The following is a 23434-nucleotide window of genomic DNA, read 5'->3' as shown; positions in this document are numbered from 1 at the left end:
CCCCGGTTCTCTCGCACGAGGCGGTGATGCCAGGTCCGGCCGCGGCACAGCCACATGCTGGTCCCGTCACCTCCCCGGAGCCAGCAGCCCCGTGCACACCGGCGCCGCTGGGGAGCTGCTGCCAGCGGTTCTGCGGAGGCGAGGAAAGAGCGGGCTGCTTCCAGCCAAGAGGCTGCGCAGGGGTCGTCACCCCTCCTACGGGAGACGGGTCAGGATGGAGAAATGCGGTGGGACCGAGCAGCTCTGGGAGAGACGGGCAGGGCGAGTCACGAGACTTACATTGCAGATAGTGTAACACTGCACCAGTGTCAGAGCTTAGTAATTTTGGTGGCGTTTGATCCCATTTCCCTTTAGAATTGTGCCTGATATCAGTGCATCAAGAAAGCCTTCAGCTTCCGATATCTGATAAAGACTAGCTGTCTCCTACGCCTTGTAATTGTGCATCTATACTGCTGGAGCGAAACGGTCTATGTTCTGCCTCTGTATTTTTTCTGTATAGTTCACGTGGATGTCGTGTGTGTACACAAATCTATTTGTGGCAAGAAAGTAGTTGTGTTTTAGCATTGTCCTTTACATTTCACAAGTAATTTATTAATACATACTTGTTTGTAAGTTACATTATCACCCCCTAAATATTCCATGTTCTGGTATGCAGAAGCACATCCTGTACTGTGTAAACAAAAAAATTCATATTGCACAGATACTTGTATTCTTTCTAGTGCAAGAATGAAACTGCCGGGCAATTTTGCCATTTATTCTGTGAAATAAAACGTGCAAAGCTTTTCATACAAATGCATGATGTCCAGTTGGCTTTAAATTCAAGAAAAGCCCTTTTCACAGAGCATTGATCCCCCAGTATACAGCAGTAGTTACCTTTGTTCATTTCTGCATCCCTTAAAATATCAACATCACCTGTTGTCCAAAGGTGCTTACATCCTCATCAAACACTATAATGATTGGATCATCGGTTCAGCGTGAGTAGTTTTAAGTGAGCTACAGGGTAGAGATTTCATTAGATTAAGTAGCTTTCTGCAAAATATTTGTGAAAATAAGCCAGGAGAAGTAAACAGTTGTGAAAGCCGAAAGGATAAAATGACCCCTGCTAATAACATAAGATTGCAGCCAGTAATCTCTGCTGCTGTTTTTTGGCTGGACGATGAGTTCCTTAATAATTCCCTCCCTTCTCGATTCCTTTTTTCTGCATGTTTTGTTTTGCAAACACTGGGTTACAGTCTCAGAGGAAAACCTAAGCCAGTAAGCACAGCTCCAAGCAGAAACAGGTTTATATACATCACCTTAATGGCAATATCTCCATCAGGCATTACAGGAAACACCCGCCCCTCATCAGCGATGGTAATATTTCATCTGACTGTATTTCCAGATTCAGTGCCCAACCTCAAAGTCAGATTGTGGCTAATGCACGTTGCAATGTTAACAATAACATATTCTTCCCAGAAAAACTAAAATGACAGGTGTAGCTATTGATGCTTCAAGCACATACTCTGACCTAAAGACTCACAATCTGCCGCGCTCAATCCAGCACATACTGTGGCAACAGAGCTGGGCTGGAATCCTGCTGGAGACGGGCTGAACTTTAACTTTGTCCCCCTAAAACGTGGGTTTCGTTTGCTTCTTAAGCTGGAAATGAGCATCTCCCTATGCCTTATCGAAAGATTATTCTCTTTCTAGCATACGACACGACGTGCTGTAGGAATGTGTATGTCATGCGGTCTCTCTTCATATGTTACAATATTTGAGTGTACACCCACAGTTAAAAGGCTGCTCCTTATGAAATGTATATCCTTCGGTTAATTTTTGCAGCTAAAGTCTTGCTGCATTGTAATGGCAAGTAGTATTGCCCTTCTGATTATTTCTCCTGACTTCCCTGTTTCTGCAAAAGAAGCAATTACAAAGAACCAAAGCGATAATACAGCAAACATAACTTTAATTCTGCTTTCGGTGATTTATCAGTTATTATATTTTGAATTTCTCTGCAGATCATTGATTCCAGTTTGATTTTGTTCATACATCAATTTTGTCTAATTCTAGGTAAATATAAGTCACATTTTTTACATTATACCCCTCAGAGGGCTTTATTTTTTCATTTCAGTAACCATTATTTGAATCATAAAAAACCACATTACAGTATTCATAATGCACTGCTTATGTGACAGTTTTTGAACTTTAATATTCTTTTCCATAGTGTGCTGGCTTAGCAGCCTATAAAAGAGACATATTGTTTATAATGTTTCTTCGCCACAACAAATGACGCACTTCTAGGGTTTATGAAATGGCAGTAGTTTCCTAAATTTGTGATTCTTCTGTGTTCAGCAGTCAAGAACAGTTGTACATCTGCTCAGCACAGACTTTAGGAGACTATGAACTTTAATTGAGGAAAAATAATGAGGGTTCAGGGACCACTGATACAGAGTCTGTTGGTAAGGCAGGTGCCCTGCTGCCAGATCAATGGATTATTTACTCCTTTGTCATAAACAAGAAACAGTTGGGTCTGTGTAGAGATTACATTCATATTCCAAAGCCAGGCTGCCTTTTTCTGTTCCCTTGTAAACATGCAGTATATTGAATACTTTTAAAACTTGCTCTGAAAAACATCATAACTTTGCTCCTTCACTTAATGATGTAATGTCTACCTTAATAGTACAATTTAAAGGGACAATTTTAAATTCAGTGCTACTCATTTTGTCAAAATCCTAGTGGGCATATTAATTAATCTGTACTTTGTGTGCATAGAAAGGATTCTGAGGGGGGGCTTGGAGGGTGTTACATGTGTATACGAAGGCATATTTGTAATGCACAAAGCTAGATAAAAATATAGAATGAGAAGGACAATCATATGAAGATATTTAGAAGGGAAGAAAAAAGATGAGCAATACAGATGAGCACATTTAAGTCAATCTTTTACAGTCTGACTACCATAATGATAATGTTGTTTCAGAACAGAGTTTATAAAAATTTTACACACCACTGAAGTGGAATTTCCTGATGCTTTAATCAGAAAAAATACAGACTGCTTTTCCAGGTGAGTCAAGCAAGTAATCAGGAGTTTCAGTAAGCATCCCTAATCCTGGGTGTGCTAGTGGCTATCTTTTACACACCTGTGTAACCCAACAGGGCAAGGTCAGCCAAAAAGGGCATGTTCTGATCTAATAGGTATTCATTAGAAAAGCAAACAAAGACCCCTGTGCAAGATTGCATGGAATAAGCCTTAATTTCCATTTTAACAAGTCACTTAGTCTTACATTACTCTGTGCCATTCAAGAAAATATGGATGCTTAAATCACTGGTGTCAGAGGTCGTGGGATTGAGTTCCTGGTAATGGGTTGAGGCCCAAGGAGATCAGACTTCTGAAAGTAGGGCGTTAATCATCTGATCTCCTACATTTCTTCCCAAACTGCTAAATAAAAGTTGTTTTCAAGAAATTACCTTTTTTTTTTTTAATCTAATGTCATATGTGGCAATATTTTTCCAAAGGATGATTCCTTTTCACATTCCACATCCATATTTTTAATCAATAATTCTGAGTTAGTCTTTTGGAGAATCTCAGTTTTTAATGCCCAATGAGAATTACATTGTTGTATGTAAAGTATCTATGACAAAAACCAGTTTCTAAAACACAGATGATTTTTTTTTCCAACAAATTACTAATCAAATTACTAAAGTTATCCATACTATATCCAGATTTAATAAATAAAGTAAATTTTTATCTTGTCAAAAATACAAAGTGCCCCAGCTGTATACCATTACTGCATTTGAGATATTTTCCATCCCACCTTTCTGCTGTTCTGACTAAGGCAGGACAGATCATGCTTTCCATTCTTGACCATATATTTTACTCCTACATATTCCGCTCACTTTTTTCCTCATGTTTTACAGAAGCGATTTCCATTTCTTTGCGCATTACCATTTCTGCATCTATTTTTGGTGTTTGTTTCATGGCCACGCTGATGGGGTGATCACAGTCATGAAAAACACGGCTTTGGAGTGAGTGCACCAACATGTGCATACTATCAGGGGTGGGAAACAGACTGATTAGTGACAAAAAAGTACTCGCACTTGGCACTGGAGCTACAAGGTGCTACTGATGGGACTAGTGTAGTCATAGTCGTCATTTTGCACATATGCAGAACCAATGCAATACCTCGATTTTCTATGCTCAGCTGTACTCAAGCTATTCAGTTACTCCAGATTTATTCCAGAGCACTTGAAAATAGAATTTGGTCTGCAATTTTCTCTCTCCAGTGATGATCTAATCCAGAAATGAAGGAACAAGTAATTGCACTTACAGAGTTTTCATATTATATTAATTCCATAATAAAAGCCAATGACTATAAAATGTATACATTAAAATTGATGGAATACTTGTAATTTATTGATAATCAGGTAATTTGTTTATTACCTAGACCTTGGAATTTTGGAATTAAAAGGCAGTGAATTTTAAAAGAAGAATAATCACAGTATCTAATTTCTGTTTATATTATAATTATAAATCTTGAGACCAGCTAGCCTAATTTTCTTGTAGAACTTGTTAACCAATGGTCAGGTAATATTTTAATAAACTATTATGGCCACCAGTAACTACAGTGATGATAGGAAATTTGTATAGGTAATACATATTACTTATATATTTAATTTGCTAATTTTCATTTGTAATGTATAATTGCAATCCAAAGAGATAAGTACTGCTTAGTGTTGAAGGATGTACTCAGAAAATAGCGAGCTTGTCTGGTGTGTCACGGTCTGAAGCAACATGTAAAAAAATACAAGATTTGTTAATCTTTAAAGCTGTGCACAGAACGTTGATATTTTATCTGCCGTCCTGCATCCTCAGGAGGAAAACCCTACGTGTTTCTGAAGTGTGTTGCTTTTAGTTTGACCACCATGAGCTTCATCTGCACTTGTAAAAGCTGATGTAATAGCTGTTTGTATTTCATACAGCCATCTCCCGAGTGAGCCATAGGGGTTAATCTGAAGATTAGTAGCTCAAATCCCAGCATTTTCCGTAGCATAGTTTTCAATTTTAAATTGTATGCTGTTATTGACAGTCTCCATTCCTTTCACTTCTTGTTAATTTTGATATTTGTAAGGACTACTGGAAGTTCAGGGTAAAAAGAAAGCTAACTACATGTGTAATACCCCAAAATACTTTACAAAACTGCAAGAAATAAATTCATCTTTGCAGTCCTGGCCCCATGTGAAATTTTCTACCTGTCACTGGGCCAGAGACAGGCTGATTGTGTCTCTGATGCTTCTACTAATCTGAAGTTTTCTTACGGGATTAACATGGTTCTTTCAACATAAACAGGATCCTCCCGAGGACTGTATTGGATCATTTTGAAATGAAAACAATAATGTTGTTAAACATTTTACTGGAGAGCCTCTAAAAATCTAGCCTTTTGTCTGAATTTCAAAAATCTGCAGTTTATATTCGAATTTTCCAAATAGCATTTGCTTTCATCCCTGTATCTACTGCTATCTTCTCCTCTTTTCCTAATGGCTCGCTAACCTAGCAGTAAGGATACAGCTGTATCCAAAGGCTGGATAGCAAAAAGAGCTCAGACTGGAAATAAATGCACTTTTTAAACACTGAGATTAATTAGTCCTTGGAACACTTTGATTGTGATATATTGTCTATCAGTTTGTTTCTTTTAATGGAGACTGCATACTTTTTGAAAAGAAAAATGTGACCACAACTTGCGAAGCACAAGCAGTTCCCAGAATTACTGGGTAAATTCTAAGATATGCAGCAGGCAGGATGCCAGACGTGATAACCAAAACACTTCCTTCAGGCGTTAAAATCAATGGAAATGCCCTTCCATTATTTTGTTACTCTCTTCTCACTTCTCCTGTTACTTGCCCCCATGTTTTCAGTACTTCTTGCCATGCCTTTAGATCTCGGGTGAGAAGGAATCACTTAGTGCTTTTTACGAGCAGAGTAGGATTCTCGTGGGAGATGATAAAGCACAATTGCACTGGAAGCAGAGATAGCGTAAAACTTCTCCTTGCATCCTCACCTGATTCCCAGCATTTCAACCTTATGTGCTAATGGCACCTGAGATTCCTAAAAGCAGGGAGCAGTGTGCCAGGTTATCAAAGATGCTGTGTTACAGACATCTTTTGAGCTGTATATCTGTTAAAGAGGATTGATAACCCTCTACATTGTGGGTTGGTCTTTTTGTTTGGTTTTTGTTTCGTTTTGATTTGCTTTCCCCCCTTCCCCCGCCCCCATAGATGTTAAGATCAGATTCTGGCCTAAGCTAATAAGACCTTTCTTTGAGGCAGCAAAGGCTGGGATATGATTTATGACCGCAGTGGTGGGGTAGGCAGACTCAGGGACACACACAGACCTTCCCTAGGTGTGGGATTATGCAGCCAGGTGACTACCAAAGCACGTTACACCACTGTGTAAGGGTCTGGCTGGTGCTCCTGAGGAGAAAGGGAGGAGAAAACCTCTCCTAAGTGTTGCAGTGCAAAGGGTGGGAGTTTCGGTTAAGGGCACTGCAAACGACAACTACGTTTCTCTATTATCAGTTATTAATATAGCCAAATGGCGTTGGTTTGGGAAATTTTTTTCCAGTTAAAAGGAAATCCAGAAAAACTAAGTTTTACCTTTTTCTTCTTGACATAAGTCTGCAGTGCAGTCCCTGAAGCTGACGTAGATGCAGGGACGGAAAGGTGAAACGCTGCTTTGTTCCAGCACGGCTGCGGCAGGCTGGGGGTCGGTACCGGCTGCTCAAACTGCCAGGACTCCCCCTAAACTACGGGGGCCACTTCCTCCGTTACAGTAGTTAAACTGTCACCTACTAAAATTAAAATGAACGTGGTATGTTCGCTGAAGTTAGGGTGAAGTGTTTTCCTGCAATGCAGGCACATCTTCTGCATGAAACACCACAGCTGTAGCACAGCAGTGCAAGCACAAACGCAAAGTCCCATTTTTGGAAGATTTTTAATTTGGCCCACATCAAAACAATCTCGAGAATAATAACAAATGAAGAAGAGAGCTAAGGGGGGGGGGGGGGAAAGTGTCCCACAGGACTTCTAAAAAATGCACATTTACCATTACCGTGCTATGAACTGTGAATGCAGAGGTCTATCACAACCAGACTTACGAGAAAGAGAAGGTTATTCTATAGATTAGCAGTTCGTATAATGAAGTCAGTTTGAGGGGAAAAAAAATAAATCAATGTTTATGCTTGCATCACTGTATTTATATAGAGATAGTAAAATCAGCACTCTGGATGGGACTAAAAAGTTCATGTTGTTGGTTTGGTTTTGGTTTTTTTTTATTCTGCAAGAATTACTGCAGTAGATCAGACAAAAGATCTTTCTAACCCGCCACATCTTATCCCTAGAAAATGCTTCATCCATCTTCATAACACCCACATCCCTGAAATTCATATTTTTTTTTTTTTTTAAAGAGATAAGTCAGTAGATAAGGGCGATTGATGCCTTATCTGACGAACTGACCAAAGCCTGAACAAACGCAGTCTAATTGCCCCTTGCTAACTCTGCAAGCTGGACTACAGCCCCGCTCCCCCCTTCCCACGCGTCTACCTACGTTTGAGCACGAAATGGCAGCATCTCATGAAAGTCTTTTCTCTGGGGTAATGTGGAGATATCGAGAGAATCTCATCCTTTGCCATATTTATTTCCCCTTCCCTGAATCAGTAAAAGTACAATAGCAAAAACAACGGTTATCTTAAGAAGATTCAACTTTCATGTTGTAAAACTTGGGACTAAAAAAAAAATCAATAAAAAAATGAAATGTACTGTATTTCATGGATTTGGGTAAGGAAAGACACAGATCTGATTAATGTGGGAGGTGAACTCACTTTGATAAAGGAAATGCGATATGTCTGCATTCAGATTCAATTACTAGTTATTCTGTTATGTACATAATTTTGTGAGTTAAAATTATTATAAGACTGAAAAGTTTAAAAGATTTGGCTAGATTTATTTCATTAATATTTTGTTGGGGTTTTTTAAGTTGATTGTGAGAAAGGTATCTAAATACTGTTTCTGTAAACAAACGTAAATGCTCTAAAATTATGTTTTGAACAAACCGGAAACAGGTTATCACTGAGATTTTCAGGAATGAAGTAAGATACTTGAGTATTCATGCCATCTACTTAAGCCTTTATTCCAAAAAGTATCCTCATGCAAATAGAATAAATCACATTGCAAGCCTTTCAGAAATACCATTTTCAGACTCTACCTTCTGATGATTACTGTTCTCTTTTTTCTGTAAAGTTCTATAGAGAATATATTTTAATTAGCTTCCACTTGATACCACTTCATACACACTGCCCAGATTTGACCCAGTGTCTGATCGTATAGAATGCATTACAAAAGAACTGGTCATTTGAGTGCTTTAATATAGCTTTGCATTAATGTGAGACATCATTTAGACAAGGCATTAAAAGTGTTATTTTAATGACTGAAGTGTGTAGGGTGGGAAGAAGCTTAATCTTTATAGGAAGAACAATTTCAATTAGCTCTAAAATATTAATTTGTTGGTATAACTATATACTCTAATGTATTTGGCTACAAAAAAATCTAATGAATAATACATTGCTAGATCCCGGTCTAATTCCTGTGTTGTAACTAATACTGCCAGTTGAAACAAGGAGAATAGTCTGTTAGCGTTCATGATTTTGGTTGTGGGGGTTTTTTTTAATCTGATTGCTCGTAACAAATTTTTTTTCAGCATAATTTGAAAAGGTAGCATAAATAAGGAAAACAACATGTGGCTATTGGATTATTGAATAGTTTGTAAATAGAAAGTCAACATTTGTTTTCAGAAAGCGCATGGGGTTTTTTTGTTTACGCAGTGAATTTAAAATACATTACAACTGATAGAAATATGGTATCCACCTGTGGAAAGCATGAAGACATTATCATAAAATACCTAGGTGCTGTTAATCCATAAATACTGTGTCCGAGAAGCAGATATATTGTGCTTGTGACTCCTGCTAGCCCATAATTTAATTTCTTAGCCTTATTTGCCTCATTTCTTATGGCCAGTAGTACCCTCTCGAGTAGTTTTATAAGAGAACTTCTCATAAAATCAATGGGAATAACATAGTCAAAATTGTCGAGTACTGAGAACACCTTGTTTGCCATAGGTGTATCTAAGGCCTTGGAAACCAGATATAGTTTTGGAATTTCAGCATTTTTCTTTAAAATAATTTCTATTTATTGTGGAAGGATGCAGAGTTGCACTGCAGCTTGTTAACTGCACGATAGCTGGATAGAGCTTTCTCCAAGACAGTCAATCCATAATCTCACCTGTGCCAATGTTGGTGATTTTACTGATGAAAAAGCTTAATTTTATGAAGTTCAAAGTAATCTTACACTTCCCTTTGGTGTCAGAATTGGTCACAGACTGTTTTGTAAAAGAATACTGTGAGCCTGCTACTGGAGGGTGTTTTTTTGCAGTTCATCCCCTGAAAGAAGCCAAATGCTCAGCTTGTCCAAGTGGTGTAGCTGTATTAAAGCCGATGAGGTGACCATCTTGGATTATTCTACGTTCTCATATCACTCTAACAGAATACCTATGCAAAATGGAGTTCACACCTTCTGAGTGTTTTAAAGCATCACTACTGCTTATTTAAGCGCTCATGCTCAGAAAAGAATTCCATGCTCCTGTTCACAAAAGAATGGAGGCACCTGGTGCCCAGACCCTGGCTATTTCATTTACAGAAGGAGATGTTATTTCAGACATACTCCATTGCCAAGAATTTCCTGTTGTCCGTCCTCCAGGTCAGCATGCCAGATCAGTCCTCAGATGCACTGATTTTCTTCTCACCGATGGAGCAATGAGTCGTTACGTACCTTTCTTAGGTCGCCGAGTCACTTGTTCGAGTCAACCATCTAACCTGGAGACAGCTACGGCTCTCCAGACACCACGTTTGACTCTCTGAGGTGCTTGTTTAGCACCTTCTGCTGTAGTCTGCTTTGTACCATCATTCCCCAGCAAAATGAAAAATGTATGCTTACTAACAAACTGTGAATTAAGGTAATCATTTCTTTCAATAAATAATCTCAATTCAGGTAGCCTAATTTCTTAGTTTGCATACTCTGGGATAAAAATGCTTCGTTTCTCATTTTTGGCAGCCTATTGTTTTTTTCCTTTTCTCTGCAATAAATGACGGAAAGTTAAAGCAAAAAACAACCTAAGAATCTTTCAAAAGAAGAGAAACCTATTTGCAGTTTCAGAAACTAGGTAAAAGAATGCTTTTGTAATAGATTTCATGCAGCAGTTGGCATTGGCAGTACTGCAAAAAGAGATGTATTCTGTCGTGCTCTGTTTGATCAAGTGCTAAACCCGTGTGATCAATAGAGAGACAGATGTCGGGTGCAGATGGCGATGCCGTGATACCTGGGGCAGAGTGGGCCTGCCAGAATGACAGAATGGGAACAAGGAAGAGCAGCAATGCAACAGAATGTGACAAATGAAATTAGGGTTTATACTAGTCGATAATTTACAGCTAATAGAAAGTGACAGAATTTTTCAGCATACAGCACATTTACTCTCGTAATACTATAGTCAATGCATTTTTCATGCAAAACAATAGGAGCTGCTATGAAGACTAGGCTCCAGCTATACGTATTTTGTTACACTGCAACTTGTACAATTGATTTTTAAATAAAGCTACTAACATCACATTTCAAGGAAGCACCAAGTCTATGAAACAAGATTGTATTTTCAACTTTGAAATGAGTCCATCTGATACTCAGATTGTGTAGCAGACCTCTAACAAGAAAAGGAAGACGTTATTACCTCTTTATATGAATACAAAGTAGAGATCCACCACAGCCACGTAAATAAGCATTGAACGGCTGTTGTTGTTTGGAGACTGAGTTTGTCATCTATTTCATTCTTTTTATTAATTAAAATCATGGAGTGAGCACAGTGAGATTTCTTCTCTCCCCCTCTCCAAATTCCAATCTAAAATACATAGTTAATGCACTTGGCAGCTTATTGCGTTATATTTTATGCTGATATAATTCAGAGTAGAACAATTGGTAGCTTAGGGTTATACCCTTTATGTTAAAGGTTAAAATCACTTTTATTTCCTTTTGTGGCTTTTCTGAGTCTCGTGAACTACGTATGCATGTGTGTATGTATACACGTGTATGTATGCATGGAAAATACACGCACACACAGATATAAATACATATATATGGAATTTTAATATATTCAAAATGAATCCCACGCTCCTCCATTATACTCTCCAAGTTTACCCTGATGTCAACTCTAATAAAAACAGGGCTCCCGTCCTATAAAAAATGAAGGTTGTGAAAGTTGTATTTATGACTGAAAATGTAATGTAGTGGTCAAATCTTTTATTGTGCAATTTAACGTTTTCTATTTATGGGACAAAAGGAATGGACGTTTTTATAATAAAAGAGCAGTTAGGCCCTATTCTGCAGACTTGATTTTCATCGGTTCTGGGAGTGAAGGGTCTTTCTTTAACAGCCTCTGATACGGCATTCAGCAAGCCGAACTGAATCAGACCAGGGACAAAAATCCTTCTTGCTCTTCTTTTCCTGCTACCTGCTCAGCGTGATATATTTTTCACACATAAAGGTAAATATCTCCTAATGTTGATGTCACTTGATTTTTAGGGTAAAATCTGAACTTAGTTTGGACACAGTAAACACAGAAAATCACCATTATGAACACCAATGCCTTTCCTTCAGGCCTCTGACAATCCACCCAGCTATCTATCACACTCATTTCTATGGTGTGTTAGTTCCAGTGGACAGTCATTTTGACTTGATGTCATGATATTCACACCTAGGTGAGAGGAGACCTTTTGATGTAATTTCTCTTCCTGAAGCTGTGCAACTGTCAGTCTTTGTTATGGTTACATAGAGCATAGCTAAAGTCCCATCAATAATTCCTTGGATAATGATAGGTTAGTTTGACAAGAACAGCTTTGTAGGCTGTTGATATGTATGTCTATTAGTAAAACAATGCATTTTCCCATTCTTTGATGTGCCTTTTGGCAACGTGAATTTGTTGCTTTTCCCATGCCTACAGACAGCATCTATCTTTTTTTTCCTCCCTAGGAATTTGATTCTTTCCAAAAGCAAGTTCGTGGACTGATAAATAATGTCTTTCCTTGCAAATTCGGGGCCTCAAACAGATTCACTTAGTCAGAAAAGGAGCTCGTATTTTTCTTCATCCTATTTTTCCTACACTAGACATGGTATGGACAGTTGGAATCTTACAGGTATGACAAGGAAGGGTAAATAGCTACATTCAGCATTTGTAATATTTGGCACAGGTGACAGATATTGAAAATGTATCATGCAATTTTTATACCTTGATTGATTGTTTCTATGTCACAAGTTTTGGGGAATATGCAAGAAACTTGCTATTATTACCAATCCAGATTACTGCTGAAAACTGTGCTGGAAGACTTACCTCCAAAATAGACACACCTGTACTTGCTTCGGGTTTATCTAATACACTACACCTGCATTTAGTAAACTTTACTGTATTTATCACTTATTCTGTCTAACACGGAGAGGTCTTGAATTACCATCACATTCGGCAAATCAGATGGTCAAGCCTGTAATAGAGACAGAAGTGTTAAGATTCAGAGCGCCCTGGAGAAAGAAAATACGTGATTAACGTTGAAACACAAACATCTTACCAGGGATGGTGTAATGCTTAAAAAAGAACATAGTTTTATTGGTAATACATTCTTCCCTTCTCCAAAGCTGTAGCCAAGCAAAACAGAAGAGACAGCAGGTCTTCTCCTCTGAGCACTGGCACGGTGGTATCATCTTGGAAAGCCAAGCTGGGAGAAGAACAATCATCTGTGATATTGAGAGTCTGGCATATTTCAGGTGCCATTAATCCACACGCATGTGCCCCAGCTGCTACACTGGCTGGAAGGGGCTCACCTGTTGCAAAGACATCATCTATCCGGTAACTTAGGGAGCCGAAAAAGAATGAGCAGATGTGTCAGCAGGAGCTGGCACCAGATTAAGAAACAAATCAGGACCAGAGGTTTCTTGCGACTCCGTTGGCTCCAGGTTCAGGCCTATAGAAGGGCTCATACTTTATGCAGTCAGAAGCATTCTCAGAGATTTATTTTGATTGACACAGAAATTCTGCTAGTAGGCTAGCAGGTTGTTCAAATGGAAATTGTGTGAATAATTTCTTGTAGAAAAATTTGGTGAGCAAAATAGCATTAAATGTTCATTCTCCAATCTTTAATGGTTACCTAGAAAATCGCTGAGCATTTTCAAGTAGTTTCTCAAGTACAGAAAATGTGCGTTGGGTATATGGTTCACTGAAAAGTTCTTAGTGTGTCTGAAGCTGTATGTATCATAGCCATCTAAGATTATAAATTACGTGTATGCTGATATTGTGGAGCCTTTCACCATTCGTATGACCATATGGCTTAATGCATAGCTACGTTACCACAGGTGTGACATGCTATGTCCCTTTGTGTACTGTGAAAGTCAGAAGTACCAAACAGCTCTATTTCAGTGACAATATAGAGCTTTATCTGAGCCCCAAAGGCAAACATTCAACTGTATGAGACTAGATTTCTAATTTAAACACATCTAAAGATTTTTTGCTATAGATCACAAAAGCCTATATGGTTTTTAGAACAAGACAGAGGCTGTCAGTTTGCCATATTTGAAAGCTCAGTGCACCCAGATCTGGAGTACTGCATGCAGCTCTCATCTCCGCAGCCGAAGGAGGGCAACTGGAGTGAGCAAGGGAGCAGCTATCTTCTAACACTAGGCAAAAAATCTGAGACTTGTCCATTTGCTGAAGAGAAAGCTGAGGGGGAAATATGATACAGGCTTACGAAATCTTGAAGCTGGTGGATAAAGCGAATGAAGAACTGTTATTCCTCAAATCCTGCAGCGCTACAGGAAACTGGGAGAAGAACAATTTAAAACAGATTATCACGGCAGGGAGTTAACTCTGTGAACTTCATGCCACAGGAGCCTGTGAAAGCAGACAGTATCAGCAGGTTCAGAGAGAGATTGGACAAATTCATGGACAACAGGTCTGTAAATGGTACTAAGAGGATGTACCTGCCAAGGTTCCTAATCCATGTGCACACTTGGGAACTCTTAGGGGAAGGAACTGCAGAAGGAGGCCAACTTCTCATATTCTTGCTAAATAACATCACTTGTTGCCACTCTAGAGACACAGTCTGAACTAGATAGACCACCCTCTGTTCCAGCAGGGTATTTTTTATGTTCCAGAAGATGATGCAGTAGCACAAAGACTATAAAGGAAGTCATTCTCCTATCAATAATATCAGACAGTAGGAGTGCTCCTGAGTCGTGGTTTTTACCAGAACTATTAGTAAAGGAGACCCTTAGAGACATTTGTAAGTAAGGATAATAAATAGGATTGTGTTTCATTCTTAAAAGTATTTATTCTTAAAAAATATCAGTATCACTTCAGATTTTAAAAGGTGTAAAGACAATTTTCATCTTACTGTCATTTGACCTTCAAATTAGGCTATTTAATGGGATTAGTCTTTGATGGTGAATGAGAAAGATGTACGTTTCCTTCGGCAAGTGCAGAACACCAAGCACTAATGCTGCAGCGTGAAGACAGGCACCCAGACAGGGTGGGCAGACATAGAAAAGCTAACCAAAGGTTCTAATTATCATAGATATCAATATAGTATTCCTAACAGTTAGGTTGCTACCCAGAGGATCTTTCTGCAGAAGACCGATCACTGCCATATTCTAGAGCCCCTCTGTCGTCACTTGCATTTTGATGGCACCTATATCACGTTAAAACTGGCATATCTCCTTTTTAGCAGGCACAATTCCACCCTAACAGATGGCCATGATGATAGACATGCCAAAGAACCAGTATGTGTATCAAGTTTGATTATTAGGGATGATATTCCTATCCAAAAACGTTTGAGTGGCATTCTGTACCGACCGTCTGAACCTATTGGTACGGGTTGGAACAAATGCTGTTTCGCTAAAGTTAACGGATGTTTTAACTACAAAACAGGGAGACGAAGACTATGTAATTTAAGGTCTTGGTAAAATGGAAATAAAGACCACTGCCTCTGGATCACTCACTCCACTCTAGCAAGAATCAGTCACGAAGCAAAATTGTTAACTTCTACTGGCTATCTAATGGCATAATTTAGTGGTTTTGGTATATTTCCTAGTAAATAGTTGTTCTTTTTCAAATGACATTGTAACTGGCCAGAATAGATCCTACTGCACAGCAGACAATGCAAAAATCTGCTGAAAGGAGTTGCTGAATCAGTAGAAAGTTGGAGCAATATGCAAAGGTTTCTGAAAGTTGAATTGCCCAACTACTAGCAGTGACTCCTGTTGTCACAAGGTATGCTGTGCTGTACCTGGTTTTTACCACAGTGCAAAATTGTCACATTTTTCGTAAGAAATAACTCATTTTAAAATAGAAGACATTTTAATGACAGCAGAAATATTTTAGCTGGTTTAAACTGAAATTAGTATGTTGTGAAAAAATTGCATTATCAAGGTCCCCACTCTTATTTGTGCCAGAGGCAAATATGAATCACAGGTGTCAAAAAAGGCATCTAGTATTCACATGTTTTCCCTCTGAAAGAAATCAGTGTGATGCATAAAGAAAGTCCTAGAATAAAAAATATTGTTAAACTAGAATTTCTATTAAATATGTACTTATATTTAGTGGCATTATATTTCTTTTTTAGTTGGCAATGAATAAGATTTTTAATTTTTTTCTTTGACATACATTTTTACCAAAGTACTGCTGAGGCATCAGTATTGGTTTCTTTCATACTTCTTTACTGTTTTGTACTTGTGTTTTGCATTTTAAATACTGAAGGAAGGGTATCGAAGGCTCCAGCTAGGTGGATTTCACAGAATTTGTAAAGTGGGAGTTTGTAATTTCTTTTCCATTTGAAACCAAAACGTTTAATCTTGCCTACAGATGTCCATCCATTATTTCTATTGGTTTATCAGGGATTACGGTGGTATAGCAAAACCAGATATTTATTTGACTGGTCTAGTGGAGATACAAATGCAGCTTTTTTTGATGAGATAATAGTAATAATGATTTAACCTTTCAAAGTCATCAATGCATTTCACAATGCTTTGTGGATGCACTAATCTGTAAATTACACTTGTGGAGTCTATATGGTATGTTGACTGAGGTTAGCAGATCGTTCCCCTAAGTTTTCACTCACTAGCAGGTGTATAAAGGCACCAGGTAACCCAACCACTACTGTCCTCTTTAAACCAGTAGTCCCGACCCATGATCTCTGTTGAACACATTTAAGAAGTGTCATTTGCAAATTATGTTAAAAAACATTGAGCAAAAATGGTTCAAAAATCTTTTTTCTAATTGCTATAAACACAAGCCTTTCAGAAGTCTTTAGAATTGAGATATGTTATGGGGTATTTTCTTTCTTTTGAGTTTTTCTTCCTTAGAATAATTTCTATTAATTTTTTTTTTCTTGATTAGTAATAGGGACACAGTTAATAAGAGGATTGAAATAACTTAGAGATTGGGTTATTTTGGCAGTGGCAGATTGAAATTGAACTTTATTGCTGTGCCTTTTACACAGGGAAGAAAAACCTGCAAGAGTAATGGTTCCCATTGCTACTTTTACCACCATTTTTCCCTCAGCAAAGTGAGGGCAATGCTGGAACACAGCGATGTGCATGAAGAGCTCATTCGCTGCCCACGGCTGGCCCGGTCTGCTGGCGAGCACTGTTTGCTTTTGGGGCTGCCCTGTATCCTATGGGAATGTTTCACCAGAGAGGAGTTTGCATCCCTAATTCTCTCTTGGCTTGGCCAAGACCCTTCTTTTTTAGGAGCTTTTTTGTTCTTTTGTGCAGAGAAGCTTAGATTTTTAGCATGTCCATTTCTCTTAAGTATTTTCTTCAGTGATAACCTCTGTAATGCTCAGTGGTTAAACATAGGTGCTCTGGTTTTGTTATAACATCCAGAGAAGCCAACACTGAAACTAGGCAGGAGAGATGCTTTTCTGTTTTCCAGTACCAAATCTTAAACAGTGAAATCTAGCTTTAGGAATAATATTAGGTGTTATGTGGCAGATTTTTAAAAAGGTACTATTCTGCCACAAGATTTGCAGAATGATTGTTGATGACAGATGGATTTTTCACTATATTTAATTTTCAAATACAAGACCAGTTAAATAGAAGCTAGGTTAATCAGATAATTTTTTGGATAAGCAATGTTTCTTCTTTAATGGTAATTGTTTAAGACCAATACTCTTAGTCTGGCATTGTTTTTCATCTGTTGGAAGTGTTATAGTTAGAAATGCCACTGATAGATAAGTATTCAGTCTCTGTGCACGTTTTTTAAGATCAACATATCTGCTTTCCATGTCTTTACAAAGTTAATTTTGTGCTCTGTGTCTTCCTTGTGAAATTACAATTTACATTTTGATTCACCATAAAATTCAGTTCGAACTTTTCCTACTATTTCATTCTGGAGATCCAGCTGCTTTTATTTAACAGATTGTCCTTTGATCTCAAGGAGACAATTGCTGTTTTACTCCTTTAATGAAGCTTGTATTATTAGAGGCAAAATGAATATTAGACCAAATGGTAGTAGAAATCCCAGAGGGAAACATGCTCCTCTGTCTGGATCTTAGAAAAGCAGAATAATTCATTTTAGTCAGTGTTTATATTCAATAAACCCATAGTCCATGTTCTTATTTACTTTCCTTTTTTTTTTTTACTATTTTTTTTTACTATTATGGGACAGTATTTCTGTTCATGAGATTCAAGGTACTAGTCAGAATTCCTCTGTCACTGGTGACACTTTGGGCAACTCTTCAGTGTTACTGAGAAGAGATCATCTGGTAAAGGAGGTAGGAGTAAACCAGGACACTTTATTTACATTTTTAAGCAGCTAATGCCCACTTCTTACCTGGCCTCTCAACAGACATCAGTCTGGATCATGTTCCTGTGCCTTTTGGACCTTTATTTCCTGGAAGCTAGGAGGGATCAGATTTGAAAGTGACATTTCGGAGGGGAAACGGAGGGGGATGGACACACATGGAGAACAGAAAGGAACAGAAGATAGAGGTACTTAAAGTTAAAAATTAGTTAAACATTTGAGAAAGGAGGGGTGGGGAGAATGCAGGTGACATGAATTTAGCAGCACACATACAGTCCCCTTGCCCTAATATGACACAGCGATAAAGTGGCCACAAACCAGCAGATTTATTAATAGCTTTGATAATGTTTTTGTTCTCTTGATTATTTTTCCACTTACGCTATCTACTGTAGACAGAGGCACAACTTTGGGTACGGTACCATTGGTTGCACCACACTGCTGAGCTTAAGGTTTAATTTGGAAGTATCTTTGGGCATTACGTCATTCTGTAGAAAAATGCATACGCTGCAGCTGAGGGCACATTGTAAGGACATTCAAAGGTCTGTCACTGTTTGCTGCTAGATGTCATCACAGAAAAAAATGCTGCTCAAAAAAAAAAGGGTATATTTTGACTAGAGCAATGGCAATTTTCTCAATACAAATCGATTTGATGACCAGAAAGATACTGGTACTTTGGCAGATGTGCAAATGTGAGGAGCTTCACCTACCTGATTTCTGGCCCCGTTCTACATCCAAATCCTGAAGCAACACAAACGATAGGGAAAGGGGAACTCCTGAATCAGCACCAAGTAGTGGAAAAAAACCCCGTAACATTTATTGCTTTTAAAATTATTGTTAAGCAAAACTGAACCTTCTTGGAATATGCAACACTTCCAAGAGTTAAATCCTTCTTAAAGAGAATTGGTAACCCTGGCAATGGAAATGTAGCCATGACTAATGATAATGTGGGCCCCCAAAACTATTTATCTTCTGGATACAATGTGGAATTCTTTCTAATACAGGTATAATAACTTTCAAACATTTGGCACCTGTGAGCAGAAAAGATCAATATTTTGTCAATTCTTAGTACGAGGTATACTTTTATTTTTGGTAGGATAAAAAAGATTTTGATTTCTTTTTCTACTGTGTTTCTTGTGAAGTTATATTAGAGAGCAAATAGGAGCTATGTACAAAGATTTAAAGTGATGAGCTGTCCCATGCCTGTTTACAAGTCAGGATTTCATTTTACATAGAGTTCTCTATAGCAACTTTTTAAAATTTAAATTAGAAACATGGCCAGCAATGCATGCAAAATGTTCATTCATTGTAGTAAACTACAAAAATATTGCTTTTATGCAATGAGAATGCCATTGTAGAATTTTAAAAGGCATAGAAATAAAAGACTCCGGATTGGAGTGATTTAAACAAACTCACTAGGATATAGTAGATGATTAAAATACAATCTATAATTACATTACACTGGTATCAGGTAAGGATAAAAGCCTATAAATACACTGGGGTCAGGGTAAGCATAAAAAATGAAACAGTTATTTGAATAATCTGAGATCAAGTTGCAGTAATTAAAAATGAATGTATTATTCAAATGAAGGAATTAGGTTACAACACTCCTCATATGAAAATATTATTGTGACAGACTGAAATAAGTTGGAAGCAATTTTGATAAAAAATTGGGGCAAGAAATATAATGATTTACATTGGGGAAAAAGTAGACTATGTGGATGAGAGTATTTGCAACTCCTCCTTCAAATCCCCCATCAAAACCCATACCTTTCAGCTGGCCTTCAAGAATTATCCGCTACCCCTAGCCTCGTCCTGGACTTCACTCTCTCAGATATATAGATCAATCCATTAAAAACTGAAAGTGCCGTAGCCACGGACTCCACATGCAGTCACAAAGCAATTAATGGGATCTGCACCCACTAGCAGGCATATTGTTTAATCTACCCCACACATTGCTGTTTATCCATTTTTATTGCCATTGCCCAGGACATTTCTGTCATTTGTCTCCTGTTCTTTCTTTGTCATCTCCTGTCAGTTTGGAGACCAAAGTCTACGCATAAGACTGGCACAAAACCGTGCTATTTATGTAAATAGTTAATGGCTACTTGCAGATTAAGCACTTGTATTATAAATAAAGGTTTTTGAAATCTGACCTTTCCATGGCAAACTCCTTGGGGCAGAAACCTGTCTGGGGGTGTCTTGAATACGTAAACCAAGGATATTTATTATTAATAATAATTAATAATGAAAGAATCAGAAGGCAACTTGTTGGGTTTTGGGTTTTTTTCCAGATAATAGCTTTCATATCCCTTATATTAATTAACTTTTACAAATGTGTTTTGGGAGCCAGCTCGGAGTGGCTCTTTGCCATTGCCCGTAGCAGAAGGGTAGAGAGCTGCTCTGCAGGTGCAAGTACGCCCACCAGCAGACCCATGTGAAATTCTCCCAGATAAGCAAATGAGAGCACATCAGAAGTCAGAGCAAGATCAGGAGTAGCTTTCTTCATTTTTGCCTAGTGATTGCTGCCTGAAATTCTCCTCATGCCTTTCCAGCATCTGCAAAAGTCTACTGAGAAGATCATTTAGCTCACTTAAAATACACCCAGCTATGCCCTCTTAAATCCTCACTTGATCCTTTTGTCATCACGTAGTATATTTAAACCTTTCATTCTTACCTGTTAAATCCTTCATACTTCTCTCTTCTACTCTTTCGTCTTCCCCTCAAAATTCTGTTTACTTTCCCCAAAAAGTGGTTGTTTGTCCATTTTGTATCTTTTTCTCCTGCAATGACTTGCACGTTTCTCAAAAGGTTGTTCATGCTAGAACTTCCTTCTGGTATTGCCAACTCCTTTCTTTAAATTCCTACTCAAATAAATAGCCTATCATCTTGGCACACTTCCATTTCCAGAGAACTGGATGTATTAGATATAGATTAGATATCTGAGCTAACATTTAAAAGGCATGCAATTATACATAGGGACTTCAGGTCAATAAGCTGAATAGTCTTGAATGACCTGTGAAAACCAGCCAAACAAAGCTTTCTTTAAAAAAAAGTTACAACTACAGCTTGCTATTTCCATTTCTCAACCATTATTCACTCTTCAGTTGTCTGCACACTGACATTAGTTAATTCACTTAATAGTACCATGCATAGGTAAATGAGAAATGAGATAAAATGTTAATTCAGATTCAGAGAGATGACTTCTGTAGAACTTCCCTGAGTTGGTAACTGAAGGATGCGAGGCACAATATCTCATACATAGTTTGCGCGTCTTTGGTAGTGCCATTAAGTAATGTATCCAGACCAGCTGCAGTGTACCTGTGCCACAAACTCTTCAACTTTAAAAATAACTATCTGTTTAGCTGAGTATCATCCCAGCAGACTGATCACAGTGAAGATTCGAGAGGATTCTTGTAATGGCCAGTAAGTCAGATACTTGCACGTCTATACATATGCTACAGTGTATGTGTTACCTGACTGGCATATAGATTAACAATAATCAGTTAATATTTTATCAGTTTGTATTTAATGAAAACTGAGAATGTGGAGTGGAGTACAGGGCTGAAAGCAGAGAGGAAAGAAAATGAGAAAAGAGAATTAATCAGGAAGAAGATACCAAATGAGAACCCCCTAGCTAAAAAGACTTAAACATACAATAAGAAGCTATACTGTTACGTCAAGCAGTATCTCCCAGGACTGGGGAAATAGGTCTAAACTGTCTCTTCTACACATGGGCAATATTTTCCATTATGAAGATAGACACTAAATCCCATTTCCACTTCCAGGGCATAGAGAGCATTGATTTTTCCGGTGTCTTAATAAAGAAGTATGAGGACACATTTTTTGAGATAGAATAGTACAGGATCATCTCCTCAGGACGAAGGAGGCACGAGTTAAGGGAAAGAGTAATGGAGCGTTTTAGTGATTCTGAGTTGTAGATGCAGATGGTTGTCCACGTGAGTGCTAACTTTTAGCAGAACAAAAAGATAGGAGACAGTGAAGCATCTCCAGCAGGTTGTGGATACTGTGAGGTTCACTGCTTGTAAACTGGCTAGCGTTCAAGAGACTGTGTTTTCATCTGAGTTATACGTAGGTTAGGCAATGATGAACTGTGTTTTTCCGTGGTGCCAGATTGCATTCCGTTTCCATACCCCAGAGAGATTCCGAGTTGTTCATTATACTTTGTCCTGGTTAAAAAGGAAGAGCGGTAGTAGATAACACTTAGTGTCCAATAGGACTGGGCAGTGAAGTGTAGAGATGGGTCCGTCAGTGGAGGGGGGATCTTGAGGAGAGCCTTAACAGCAGGGCAGATTTCCAAGCGGACTGGGAGGCTTGATAGGTAATTGCTGCCAGTTCTTCTGTTCTGCTTCACAAAAATCTATTCCCAGGAGCATCCCAAATATTTAACAGAACTTTCTCTTTAATGTCTGTGACTTTTTTGCTTAGAGTAGCCTCTTACCATTCCTCTTAAGATTTTGTGCAGTTTTAAAAAGGGGCCAACGGGGACACAGGGGTTCATGCCAGCACTGCGGGGCTAGCAGAATTTCACCTCGGTGTGTAATCCCTGCTCCTCCAAAAGCCAGATAGTTCTTCTGGGATCACTGCATGCTTGACATTGAATTTCTTCATTACTCTCATGAGAGAGAGATAAGTGTTCAAAGGTTTCCACAAACTTTTAACGTCACGATTCCCACGTGTTTCAGTGGGAGTCACGCGCCCTGGAATGCTGTTTTTGCTCAGCAACAGAAATATTATGAAGTGGCTGATGGTGGATAATTTCCAGTCTTAGCTGCATCTTTCCCCGATCCAGTTTCGCAGTAAAATGATGTAAGCAGAAATAAGCACCCGCTTGGCTGTAGGTAAGCAAAGGTGATTTCAATGAACATCTTCTGATAGGCAGGGGTGGAGAAAGGTCACCCTTGCTGTCTGGTTCAAGGACTGCTTTGGCTGTGGATTTGGGGAGACAGGGCAGAGGAGGGGGGGGGGTAGGCTCAGCTCGCCGCTGCTCTGTGAGTCACAGCCCGGGTGTGCCCAAAAATTCAGTTTCCTGAGGACTTCAGCATCCACCATAGTCTGCCCAGCAGTGGTTGGCAACAAATGCGTTCGTGCAGATGCGCAATTTACAGCGTGGTTTCGTTTTTCTCAAAGTTTTTGGCTGACCAGAGGGAACCAAACAGGGCACCGGGGGTGGGGTGGCCAGGGGTGCTAATCCGCACAGCAGCAAGCGGAGTAACGCTCTCGGGGGCTTTTACGCTGTTTTAAGAGCACAGACGTACGATATGCAGGAGAAGGGAAATATTCCCTAAATATCTCTTGAAAGGAGCTGACAAAATTTTAAAACATACTGTTTGGTTCGCACAGCAATCCGGCAGCAGTTTATTGAAATCTCCTTCGTTACCGTCAGCGGGCGCACGGCTCGGCGCCCTCCCGGGAGGGGGGACAACTCCCCTGCGTGACCGGGGCAGGGCCGTGCTCCGTCACTATCGCACTCCTTCACTCTCAGTCGCGGGAGCGAATGCATCT

At 38.8% G+C, this 23434-nt stretch overlaps 1 protein-coding gene across 4 annotated transcripts in view; it reads left to right on the top strand.

Annotated features, from left to right (window-relative positions):
* The window catches only part of ZFPM2 (zinc finger protein, FOG family member 2), a 318609-nt gene that overhangs the window by 271645 nt on the left and 23530 nt on the right, over window positions 1-23434 (top strand). The window contains exon 1 of one of the 4 annotated variants that reach the window (XM_054818507.1): window positions 22640-22770. The exons of the other annotated variants lie outside the window; for them this stretch is intronic. The gene's annotated coding sequence lies outside the window, so the exon portion shown is untranslated. Of the gene's footprint in view, window positions 1-22639; window positions 22771-23434 lie in introns of those variants that run through there. 4 annotated transcript variants of the gene reach the window in all.

Source organism: Grus americana, chromosome 2 (assembly GCF_028858705.1).
Source record: "Grus americana isolate bGruAme1 chromosome 2, bGruAme1.mat, whole genome shotgun sequence".
NCBI lineage: Eukaryota > Metazoa > Chordata > Aves > Gruiformes > Gruidae > Grus > Grus americana.
Note: the sequence above shows the minus strand (reverse complement) of the source record. Positions and strands in the feature narration are given on the sequence as shown.